This window comes from Lithobates pipiens, unplaced genomic scaffold, assembly GCF_037356315.1.
Source record: "Lithobates pipiens isolate NorthernLeopardFrog02 unplaced genomic scaffold, aLitPip1_a1.2 Scaffold_10, whole genome shotgun sequence".
NCBI lineage: Eukaryota > Metazoa > Chordata > Amphibia > Anura > Ranidae > Lithobates > Lithobates pipiens.
Genome location: NW_027507686.1, coordinates 35,914,565 through 35,927,219, shown reverse-complemented (window position 1 = coordinate 35,927,219; position 12,655 = coordinate 35,914,565). Strand labels below are relative to the sequence as shown.

The window sequence follows — 12,655 nt, the reverse complement described above, 5'->3', positions numbered from 1 at the left end:
AACCCACCTCCAGAGCCCCCACCACCAACGCAACCCACCTCCAGAGCCCCCCCACCACCAACGCAACCCACCTCCAGAGCCCCCCCACCACCAACGCAACCCACCTCCAGAGCCCCCCCCACCACCAACGCAACCCACCTCCAGAGCCCCCCCACCACCAACGCAACCCACCTCCAGAGCCCCCCACCACCACGCAACCCACCTCCAGAGACCTCCCACCAACGCAACCCACCTCCAGAGACCTCCCACCAACGCAACCCACCTCCAGAGCCCCCACCAACGCAACCCCACCTCCAGAGCCCCCCACCACCAACGCAACCCACCTCCAGAGCCCCCCCACCACCAACGCAACCCACCTCCAGAGACCCCCCTACCTCCAGAGACCCCCCTACCTCCAGAGCCCCCCCACCACCAACGCAACCCACCGCCAGAGCCCCCCCACCACCAACGCAACCCACCGCCAGAGCCCCCCCCCACCAACGCAACCCACCTCCAGAGCCCCCCACCACCAACGCAACCCACCTCCAGAGCCCCCCCACCACCAACGCAACCCACCTCCAGAGCCCCCCCACCACCAACGCAACCCACCTCCAGAGCCCCCCCCCCCCCCACCACCAACGCAACCCACCGCCAGAGCCCCCCACCACCAACGCAACCCACCACCAGAGCCCCCCCACCCTAACGCAACCCACCTCCAGAGACCCCCCCACCACCAACGCAACCCACCTCCAGAGACCCCCCCACCACCAACGCAACCCACCTCCAGTGCCCCCCCACCACCCAACGCAACCCACCTCCAGAGCCCCCCCACCACCAACGCAACCCACCTCCAGAGACCTCCCACCGACGCAACCCACCTCCAGAGACCTCCCACCGACGCAACCCACCTCCAGAGACCTCCCACCGACGCAACCCACCCTCCAGAGACCTCCCCACACCGACGCAACCCACCTCCAGAGACAGAGACCTCCCACCGACGCAACCCACCTCCAGAGACCTCCCACCGACGCAACCCACCTCCAGAGACCTCCCACCGACGCATCCCACCTCCAGAGACCTCCCACCGACGCATCCCACCTCCAGAGACCTCCCACCGACGCATCCCACCTCCAGAGACCTCCCACCGACGCATCCCACCTCCAGAGACCTCCCACCTCCAGAGACCTCCCACCAACGCATCCCACCTCCAGAGACCTCCCACCAACGCATCCCACCTCCAGAGACCTCCCACCAACGCAACCCACCTCCAGAGCCCCCCAACCAACGCAACCCACCTCCAGAACCCCCCCACCACCAACGCAACCCACCTCCAGAGACCCCCCTACCTCCAGAGCCCCCCCACCACCAACGCAACCCACCACCAGAGCCCCCCCCCCCACCAACGCAACCCACCTCCAGAGACCCCCCTACCTCCAGAGCCCCCCCACCACCAACGCAACCCACCTCCAGAGCCCCCCCCACCAACGCAACCCACCTCCAGAGCCCCCCACCACCAACGCAACCCACCTCCAGAGCCCCCCCACCACCAACGCAACCCACCTCCAGAGACCCCCCCACCTCCAGGACCCCCCCACCACCAACGCAACCCACCTCCAGAGCGCCCCCCCAACACCAACGCAACCCACCTCCAGAGACCTCCCACCAACGCAACCCACCGCCAGAGCCCCCCCACCACCAACGCAACCCACAGCTAGAGCCCCCCCACCACCAACGCAACCCACCACCAGAGCCCCCCCACCACCAACGCAACCCACCACCAGAGCCCCCCCCCCACCAACGCAACCCACCTCCAGAGCCCCCCCCCACCAACGCAACCCACCTCCAGAGCCCCCCCCACCAACGCAACCCACCTCCAGGACCCCCCCCACCACCAACGCAACCCACCTCCAGAGCGCCCCCCCAACACCAACGCAACCCACCTCCAGAGACCTCCCACCAACGCAACCCACCTCCAGAGCCCCCCCACCACCAACGCAACCCACCTCCAGAGACCTCCCACCAACGCAACCCACCTCCTGAGCCCCCCACCACCAACGCAACCCACCTCCAGAGCCCCCCCACCACCAACGCAACCCACCTCCAGAGCCCCCCCACCACCAACGCAACCCACCTCCAGAGCCCCCCCACCACCAACGCAACCCACCTTCAGAGCCCCCCCACCACCAACGCAACCCACCTCCAGAGCCCCCCCACCACCAACGCAACCCACCTCCAGAGCCCCCCCACCACCAACGCAACCCACCTCCAGAGCCCCCCCACCACCAACGCAACCCACCTCCAGAGCCCCCCACCACCAAACGCAACCCACCTCCAGAGACCTCCCACCAACGCAACCCACCTCCAGAGACCTCCCACCAACGCAACCCACCTCCAGAGACCTCCCACCAACGCAACCCACCTCCAGAGCCCCCCAACCAACGCAACCCACCTCCAGAGCCCCCCACCACCAACGCAACCCACCTCCAGAGACCCCCCTACCTCCAGAGCCCCCCCACCACCAACGCAACCCACCGCCAGAGCCCCCCCACCACCAACGCAACCCACCACCAGAGCCCCCCCACCACCAACGCAACCCACCGCCAGAGCCCCCCCACCACCAGAGCCCCCCCACCACCAACGCAACCCACCTCCAGAGCCCCCCCACCACCAACGCAACCCACCTCCAGAGCCCCCCCACCACCAACGCAACCCACCTCCAGAGACCTCCCACCAACGCAACCCACCTCCAGAGACCTCCCACCAACGCAACCCACCTCCAGAGCCCCCCAACCAACGCAACCCACCTCCAGAACCCCCCCACCACCAACGCAACCCACCTCCAGAGACCCCCCTACCTCCAGAGCCCCCCCCCCCACCGCCAGAGCCCCTCCACCACCAACGCAACCCACCACCAGAGCCCCCCCACCACCATTGCAACCCACCACCAGAGCCCCCCCACCACCAACGCAACCCACCACCAGAGCCCCCCCACCACCAACGCAACCCACCACCAGAGCCCCCCCACCACCAACGCAACCCACCTCCAGAGCCCCCACCACCAACGCAACCCACCTCCAGAGCCCCCCCACCACCAACGCAACCCACCTCCAGAGCCCCCCCACCACCAACGCAACCCACCTCCAGAGACCCCCCCACCTCCAGGACCCCCCCACCACCAACGCAACCCACCTCCAGAGCGCCCCCCCAACACCAACGCAACCCACCTCCAGAGACCTCCCACCAACGCAACCCACCTCCAGAGCGCCCCCACCACCAACGCAACCCACCTCCAGAGACCTCCCACCAACGCAACCCACCTCCAGAGACCTCCCACCAACGCATCCCACCTCCAGAGACCCCCCACCTCCAGAGCCCCCCCACCACCAACGCAACCCACCTCCAGAGACCTCCCACCAACGCATCCCACCTCCAGAGACCCCCCCACCTCCAGAGCCCCCCCACCACCAACGCAACCCACCTCCAGAGCCCCCCCACCACCAACGCAACCCACCTCCAGAGCCCCCCACCACCAACGCATCCCACCTCCAGAGACCTCCCACCAAACGCATCCCACCTCCAGAGACCTCCCACCAACGCATCCCACCTCCAGAGACCTCCCACCAACGCATCCCACCTCCAGAGACCTCCCACCAACGCATCCCACCTCCAGAGACCTCCCACCAACGCAACCCACCACCAGAGCCCCCCCACCAACGCATCCCACCTCCAGAGACCTCCCACCAACGCATCCCACCTCCAGAGACCTCCCACCAACGCATCCCACCTCCAGAGACCTCCCACCAACGCATCCCACCTCCAGAGACCTCCCACCAACGCATCCCACCTCCAGAGACCTCCCACCAACGCATCCCACCTCCAGAGACCTCCCACCAACGCATCCCACCTCCAGGGACCTCCCACCAACGCAACCCACCTCCAGAGCCCCCCCCACCACCAACGCAACCCACCACCAGAGCCCCCCCCCACCAACGCAACCCACCTCCAGAGACCCCCCCACCACCAACGCAACCCACCTCCAGAGACCCCCCCACCTCCAGGACCCCCCCACCACCAACGCAACCCACCTCCAGAGCCCCCCCACCACCAACGCAACCCACCTCCAGAGACCTCCCACCAACGCAACCCACCTCCAGAGACCTCCCACCAACGCATCCCACCTCCAGAGACCTCCCACCAACGCATCCCACCTCCAGAGCCCCCCCACCACCAACGCAACCCACCTCCAGAGCCCCCCCACCACCAACGCAACCCACCTCCAGAGCCCCCCCACCACCCAACGCAACCCACCTCCAGAGACCTCCCACCGACGCAACCCACCTCCAGAGACCTCCCACCGACGCAACCCACCTCCAGAGACCTCCCACCGACGCAACCCACCTCCAGAGACCTCCCACCGACGCAACCCACCTCCAGAGACCTCCCACCGACGCAACCCACCTCCAGAGACCTCCCACCGACGCAACCCACCTCCAGAGACCTCCCACCGACGCAACCCACCTCCAGAGACCTCCCACCGACGCAACCCACCTCCAGAGACCTCCCACCGACGCAACCCACCTCCAGAGACCTCCCACCGACGCAACCCACCTCCAGAGACCTCCCACCGACGCAACCCACCTCCAGAGACCTCCCACCAACGCAACCCACCTCCAGAGACCTCCCACCAACGCATCCCACCTCCAGAGACCTCCCACCTCCAGAGACCTCCCACCTCCAGAGACCTCCCACCAACGCATCCCACCTCCAGAGACCTCCCACCAACGCAACCCACCTCCAGAGCCCCCCCACCACCAACGCAACCCACCACCAGAGCCCCCCCACCACCAACGCAACCCACCACCAGAGCCCCCCCACCACCAACGCAACCCACCACCAGAGCCCCCCCACCACCAACGCATCCCACCTCCAGAGACCTCCCACCAACGCATCCCACCTCCAGAGACCTCCCACCAACGCAACCCACCTCCAGAGACCTCCCACCAACGCAACCCACCTCCAGAGACCCACCGCCAGAGCCCCCCCACCACCAACGCAACCCACCACCAGAGCCCCCCACCACCAACGCAACCCACCTCCAGAGCCCCCCCCACCAACGCAACCCACCTCCAGAGGCCCCCCCCCCCACCACCAACGCACCCACCTCCAGAGACCCCCCCACCACCAACGCAACCCACCTCCAGAGACCCCCCCACCACCAACGCAACCCACCTCCAGAGCCCCCCCACCACCAACGCAACCCACCTCCAGAGACCCCCCCACCTCCAGGACCCCCCCACCACCAACGCAACCCACCTCCAGAGCGCCCCCCCAACACCAACGCATCCCACCTCCAGAGACCTCCCACCAACGCATCCCACCTCCAGAGACCTCCCACCAAACGCATCCCACCTCCAGAGACCTCCCACCAACGCATCCCACCTCCAGAGACCTCCCACCAACGCATCCCACCTCCAGAGACCTCCCACCAACGCATCCCACCTCCAGAGACCTCCCACCAACGCATCCCACCTCCAGAGACCTCCCACCAACGCATCCCACCTCCAGAGACCTCCCACCAACGCATCCCACCTCCAGAGACCTCCCACCAACGCATCCCACCTCCAGAGACCTCCCACCAACGCATCCCACCTCCAGAGACCTCCCACCAACGCATCCCACCTCCAGAGACCTCCCACCAACGCATCCCACCTCCAGGGACCTCCCACCACCAACGCAACCCACCACCAGAGCCCCCCCACCCCCAACGCAACCCACCTCCAGGGCCCCCCCACCACCAACGCAACCCACCTCCAGAGACCCCCCCACCTCCAGGACCCCCCCACCACCAACGCAACCCACCTCCAGAGACCTCCCACCACCAATGCAACCCACCTCCAGAGACCTCCCACCAACGCAACCCACCTCCAGAGACCTCCCACCAACGCAACCCACCGCCAGAGCCCCCCCACCACCAACGCAACCCACCACCAGAGCCCCCCCACCACCAACGCAACCCACCTCCAGAGCCCCCCCACCAACGCAACCCACCTCCAGGACCCCCCCCCCACCACCAACGCAACCCACCTCCAGAGCGCCTCCCCAACACCAACGCAACCCACCTCCAGAGCGCCCCCACCACCAACGCAACCCACCTCCAGAGACCTCCCACCAGCGCATCCCACCTCCAGAGCCCCCCCACCACTAACGCAACCCACCTCCAGAGCCCCCCCACCACCAACGCAACCCACCTCCAGAGCCCCCCCACCACCAACGCAACCCACCTCCAGAGCCCCCCCACCACCAACGCAACCCACCTCCAGAGCCCCCCCACCACCAACGCAACCCACCTCCAGAGCCCCCCCACCACCAACGCAACCCACCTCCAGAGCCCCCCCACCACCAACGCAACCCACTTCCAGAACCCCCCCACCACCAACGCAACCCACCTCCAGAGCCCCCCCTACCTCCAGAGCCCCCCCCCCCCCCCACCAACGCAACCCACCTCCAGAGCCCCCCCCCCCCCACCACCAACGCAACCCACCGCCAGAGCCCCCCCACCACCAGAGCCCCCCCACCACCAACGCAACCCACCTCCAGAGACCTCCCACCAACGCAACCCACCTCCAGAGCCCCCCAACCAACGCAACCCACCTCCAGAGCCCCCCCCCCCACCACCAACGCAACCCACCACCAGAGCCCCCCCACCACCAACGCAACCCACCACCAGAGCCCCCCCACCACCAACGCAACCCACCTCCAGAGCCCCCCACCACCAACGCAACCCACCTCCAGAGCCCCCCCCCCCACCACCAACTCAACCCACCGCCAGAGCCCCCCCACCACCAGAGCCCCCCCACCACCAACGCAACCCACCTCCAGAGACCTCCCACCAACGCAACCCACCTCCAGAGCCCCCCAACCAACGCAACCCACCTCCAGAGCCCCCCCCCCACCACCAACGCAACCCACCACCAGAGCCCCCCCACCACCAACGCAACCCACCACCAGAGCCCCCCCACCACCAACGCAACCCACCTCCAGAGCCCCCCACCACCAACGCAACCCACCTCCAGAGCCCCCCCACCACCAACGCAACCCACCTCCAGAGACCCCCCCACCTCCAGGACCCCCCCACCACCAACGCAACCCACCTCCAGAGACCTCCCACCTCCAGAGACCTCCCACCAACGCATCCCACCTCCAGAGACCTCCCACCGACGCATCCTACCTCCAGAGACCTCACACCGACGCATCCCACCTCCAGAGACCTCCCACCTCCAGAGACCTCCCACCAACGCAACCCACCTCCAGAGACCTCCCACCGACGCAACCCACCTCCAGAGACCTCCCACCGACGCATCCCACCTCCAGAGACCTCCCACCGACGCATCCCACCTCCAGAGACCTCCCACCGACGCATCCCACCTCCAGAGACCTCCCACCGACGCATCCCACCCCCAGAGCCCCCCCACCACCAACGCAACCCACCTCCAGAGACCTCCCACCGACGCATCCCACCTCCAGAGACCTCCCACCGACGCATCCCACCTCCAGAGACCTCCCACCGACGCATCCCACCTCCAGAGACCTCCCACCGACGCATCCCACCTCCAGAGACCTCCCACCGACGCATCCCACCTCCAGAGACCTCCCACCGACGCATCCCACCTCCAGAGACCTCCCACCGACGCATCCCACCTCCAGAGACCTCCCACCGACGCATCCCACCTCCAGAGACCTCCCACCGACGCATCCCACCTCCAGAGACCTCCCACCGACGCATCCCACCTCCAGAGACCTCCCACCGACGCATCCCACCTCCAGAGACCTCCCACCGACGCATCCCACCTCCAGAGACCTCCCACCGACGCATCCCACCTCCAGAGACCTCCCACCTCCAGAGACCTCCCACCTCCAGAGACCTCCCACCAACGCAACCCACCTCCAGAGCCCCCCCACCACCAACGCAACCCACCTCCAGAGCCCCCCCCCCCACCAACGCAACCCACCTCCAGAGACCCCACCTCCAGTGACCAGCGCCCCCCCAGAATAACCCACCTCGAGTGACCCCCCCAGCACAACCCACCTCCAGTTCATCTGACACAAGTTTGCTGCTTTTAAAATTCAACATCTAACCAGTCAGATGGAGTTCTAAGTACTGTATTTTACTATATAAACTCACTTTACTGGTAAAAATAAGTGTAAAATGGAAAACTCCAGTGGGTCTAACAAGATGTCCGCTTTCCCCCTTCACAGTGTATCCTTACTGTAGAGCAGTGCAGGGTGTAGCAAGATGGCGGCGACTAGGGATGAGCTCAGTGTTCGACTTGAACGCATGTTCGACTCGAACATCGGCCGTTCGCCTGTTCGGCAAATTCAGAACTTCGTGCCACACGAATTTATTGCAAACGGTCCACAAATGGCCCACGATGCACTATGCCATCGCAGTGCATTGCTGGCTCATGATTGGCCAAGCATGCAGGGTCTTATCGCATGCTTAGCCAATCACAGCACCGGCAGCGAGGAGAGCCATAATTGGCCACAGGCAGGATGCCTGTGGCCAATTATAGCTCAGGGGGTTTAGTACACGCCTCACACTATATAAGGCCGGCGGCCTTGTGTAGTGTGTTCTGGCGTGCAGGGACAGTGTTCTTTAACGCCTGCAGATGCCTGAGAAAAGTGGGTGTTGTGTGCCTCCAGCACAGTATACACCTGAAGATACCCCTTATTGCTGTTGTTGTCTGTTGCATATCTTGCATATTAGCCTTTAAAATTAGCACTTTTGATTTTAGAACCCTATTAAAGTCTGAGACTCGAACGTTCAAAGTTTATGCGAATTTTTGGTCCGTTCGAAGGTTCTGGTGCGAACTGAACCGGGGGGTGTTCGGCTCATCCCTAGGCTGCAGATGGACGCAGATAAGGCTGCATTACTGGGCATTTAAAATGTACGTTTTTTTCCTTATACGCCGACTCTAAAGGTCACTTCCGTTACACATTCTGACGGGTCGCTGAATCTGATGAATCATATGAGCAAGTTGCGCATGCGCAGTGCGAAATTTCTCAGCGGAACGTCACTTCCATAGCCAAATGATATGGGTCGCCAAATGTGACGAAACACCGGAATCATATATTTAGCAGTGTCAGACGCTGTTGCAGTGTCACTGCATCACTTGGTGGAGACTATACAGGATGTTCACTTGGAGATATACAGTATTTATCAGGGTAGAACACGCACTTTTTTTCCCCCTTAAAGTCGGGAAAATTGGGGATCGGCGTATAACACGTACCCACACTGTCTGTGAGGGCAAGAGAAGCGCTGCCGACATTGTCCGAGCCAAGAGTGTACTGTGTGCTCGGCTCCGCTCGCAGTCACGCTCAGTTCTGCCTCCTAGCTTTTACATCCCGCCATTGGACCGGTGTTGTGTCCATCATAGCAACCAGGCCAAGGGGCGGCATGGGGGGTGTGACTGCGACTGGAGCCAAGTACACAGTACGCTCGGCTCGGTCTATTTCGGCGGCACGCTTCTTGCCCTCAGAGGCAGTGGGGAGGAGCCGAATACACACAACATCTGTGTATCTCGGCTGCGCTAAATTTAAAAACCCATCCTGCTGCAATTTAGGGCAAGGTTGCAGATGGACAGTGTGCAAGGCTGCAGATGGACGCTTGGGAATAGGGATGAGCTCAGCTGTGTTCACATGGTCCACATGCAGAGCCCGCCAGGAAGTCGGCGCAGCACTGCACTAATCACAGGCAGTGAGACATTGGCCCGATGCGCAGCTGCAGAGATCGGGCAATGTCTCACCGCCTGTGATTAGTGCAGCCGACTTCCTGGCGGGCTCTGCGCCTGGAGTATGTGAACACGCCGGAGCTCATCCTTAATGGGGAAGGGTGCAGATGGACACTGGTAGGGCTGAAACAACTAATCAGTTAATAGATTATGAAAATAGTAATCGATTCATTTCATAATCGATTAATCGGCCAGTAACCTAATGGGGTTAAAAAACTAAAATGAGCCCTAAAAACTAAAAAGAGCAAATAATCGCTACTGTAAATGTTACTTTCACTGTTCTACAGTAAAAAAATGAACCCCTTACAGTAGTGATTATCTGCTTTTTTTTCTACTATAAAGGGCTAATTTTTGTTTTTTTTAACCCATTATGTTACTAAACGTCTTGCACCAATAAACACATAGATGTGAACCAGGTCTATTTTGCAGAAATACACTTCAGTTCATTTACATGGTTTCCTATGGGACACGTTCACATCTGAAAGGGTCAGGGACTTGTAATGCAAAATGGTGCTTTATTGGTTCAATATACTTCAATGGAGAAGCTGCAGAATAGCAATTTTGATGAAAAATCTTTGTACATTCGCTGAATGAAAGAATGTTAAAAACAAGTGAAAATTTCAGTTTTTAAAATTTCTGAAGGAAAACCACATACACTGTCTTCTTAGTGAAAGGAATTTTCAGTTTTCTATTATTTCCAAATTTTCCTGTCACTGTGATTGAAAATGAACATCAATCTGACCCACTTTTTTTTTTTTTTTTTTTTTTTTTGCAGATGGAGGCTGGGGAAGGCTGCAGATGGACTCTAATAAGGCTGCATTACTGGGCATTTAAAATGTACGTTTTTTTTCTTTTTACGCCGACTCAAATTTAGGAGGGAAGTTTAACATGCACCCCATGTTATACGCCGATAAATACGGCACCATCTTTGCCTGGAACCTCTGTATAAGAATTGGATTGCTATTAGGTATGTACTGGCTTTATGAGCCGGGGTTACAAGTGATCTCTTTGCTGTATAGCGCAGCCCATGTCTGTGCAGGGTTAGATACCTGCGGACATGAGCTGTGTTATCTATATATGTTTTTTTGATCTGAACATTATTGGATACTCCTATATTGGAAAAAAAAAAAAAAGATCACATCTCAAGCGATCCAGTAGGAGGTTGTGAGTTGAATATCTATATGCACCTTTTTGTATGCTGCCGGTGTCTTGCCTCTGAAGTGGATCTTACGAAGGTAGGACTTTTTAGGCACAGACTATTAAGGATCTGTGTCTTCCTTTTTCTCTTCTCTACATTGATTACACCAAGTCTGAAAGAGATTTCTCCTTGACAGACATGGTTCAAATTATTATTTGGAAATTTAATGTCCCCTATATTTTTCTTTTTAGATCACAAAAATGGGTCCAGTCTTTTCCTTATTATAACATCACTGCCCCTTTGGACATCAAGGTTGTCTGACCGTGATTTAATTGCCGCCATTGCTTCAGCAGCGAAAATCTCCATGGTGACCGCTATGGGTATGCTCCTTGTTATGCGATTATTATGCTGTATGTTCCATGTTTGAAGCAATTATTTAGAATCCCTATCGTTACTAATTGACATGTCTGATTTTTATTGTATAGTGTGATCCCTCCCCGACAGTTGCCCCTGACGAAGGGACATTTCCGTCCCAAAACGCATTGGGCCGTCTGGACATTTTATTGGAATCATCAGCATCAACACCATTGTTTTATTTTTTTGAATATTGTATTTTGTATATTGTTTTTGAATAAATCATAATATATTTTACTCTGTTGCCGTTAAAGTCCCATCTGGTACTTCCATTCTATCTCATAGCTGCAATGGGTGGGCCAACTTAACCACTTAAGCCCCGGACCATTTTGCTGGCCAAAGACCAGACCACTTTTTGCGATTCGGCACTGCGTCGCTTTAACTGACAATAGCGCGGTCTTGCGACGTGGCTCCCAAACAAAATTCATGTCCTTTTTTTTCCCCACAAACAGAGCTCTTTTGGTGGTATTTGATCACCCCTGCGGTTTTTAGTTTTTGCGCTATAAACAAAAAAAAAAAAGCAACAATTTGAAAAAGATCAATTTTTTTTTTTTTACTTTTTGCTATAATAAATATCCCCCAAAAATATATAAACACTTTTTTCCTCAGTTTAGGCCGATACATTTTCTTCTACATATTTTCGGTAAGAAAAAAAAATCACAGTAAGCGTTTGATTGCTTTGCGCAAAAGTTATATAGTTTACAAGCAAAATAGGGGATAGTGCTATGGCATTTTTATTAATTTTTTTTTTTTTTACTAGTAATGGCGGCGATCAGCGATTTTTCTCGAGACTGCGACATTATGGCGGACACATCCGACATTTTTGACACATTTTTGGGACCATTGTCATTTATACAGCAATATGCGCAATACAAATGCACTGATTCCTGTGTAAATGACACTGGCAGTGAAGGGGTTAAGTGTGTCCTTGGAGTGATTCTAACTGTGGGGAGGGGGAGGGGGGGGGCGGCTACGTGTGACATGTCACTGATCTCGGCTCCCAATCACAGCGAGCAGAGATCAGTGACAATGTCACTAGGCAGAACGGGGGGGAGATGCTTGTTTACATTAGCATCTCCCCGTGAGGCAATCGCGGGGTTATCCCCGTGGACAGCAAGTCCGCGGGATCTGTGACCAGACTCATGGAGGTCCCGGCCGGTGACGGCGCGCACACGATGGCACGGCAGAAAATTTAAAGAGACATACAGGTACGCCCATTTGTCAAGCCGTGCCATTCTGCCGACGTACATCGGCGTGTGCTGGTCCAGAACTGGTTAATATTGAACCCTACGGACCAAGACTAGGATGACATTAAAGTTCATGTGCGTTTAAAGGC

General features: G+C 59.1%; 1 long non-coding RNA gene across 3 annotated transcripts in view; it reads left to right on the top strand.

Annotated features, from left to right (window-relative positions):
- The window catches only part of LOC143930183 (uncharacterized), a 42,030-nt gene extending 30,474 nt beyond the window's left edge, over window positions 1-11,556 (top strand). For all 3 annotated transcript variants that reach the window (XR_013262727.1, XR_013262729.1, XR_013262728.1), the window contains 3 exons: window positions 10,543-10,604; window positions 11,157-11,285; window positions 11,391-11,556. This is a non-coding gene — a long non-coding RNA (uncharacterized LOC143930183). The remainder of the gene's footprint in view (window positions 1-10,542; window positions 10,605-11,156; window positions 11,286-11,390) is intronic.
- The last annotated feature ends 1,099 nt before the right edge of the window (window positions 11,557-12,655 follow it).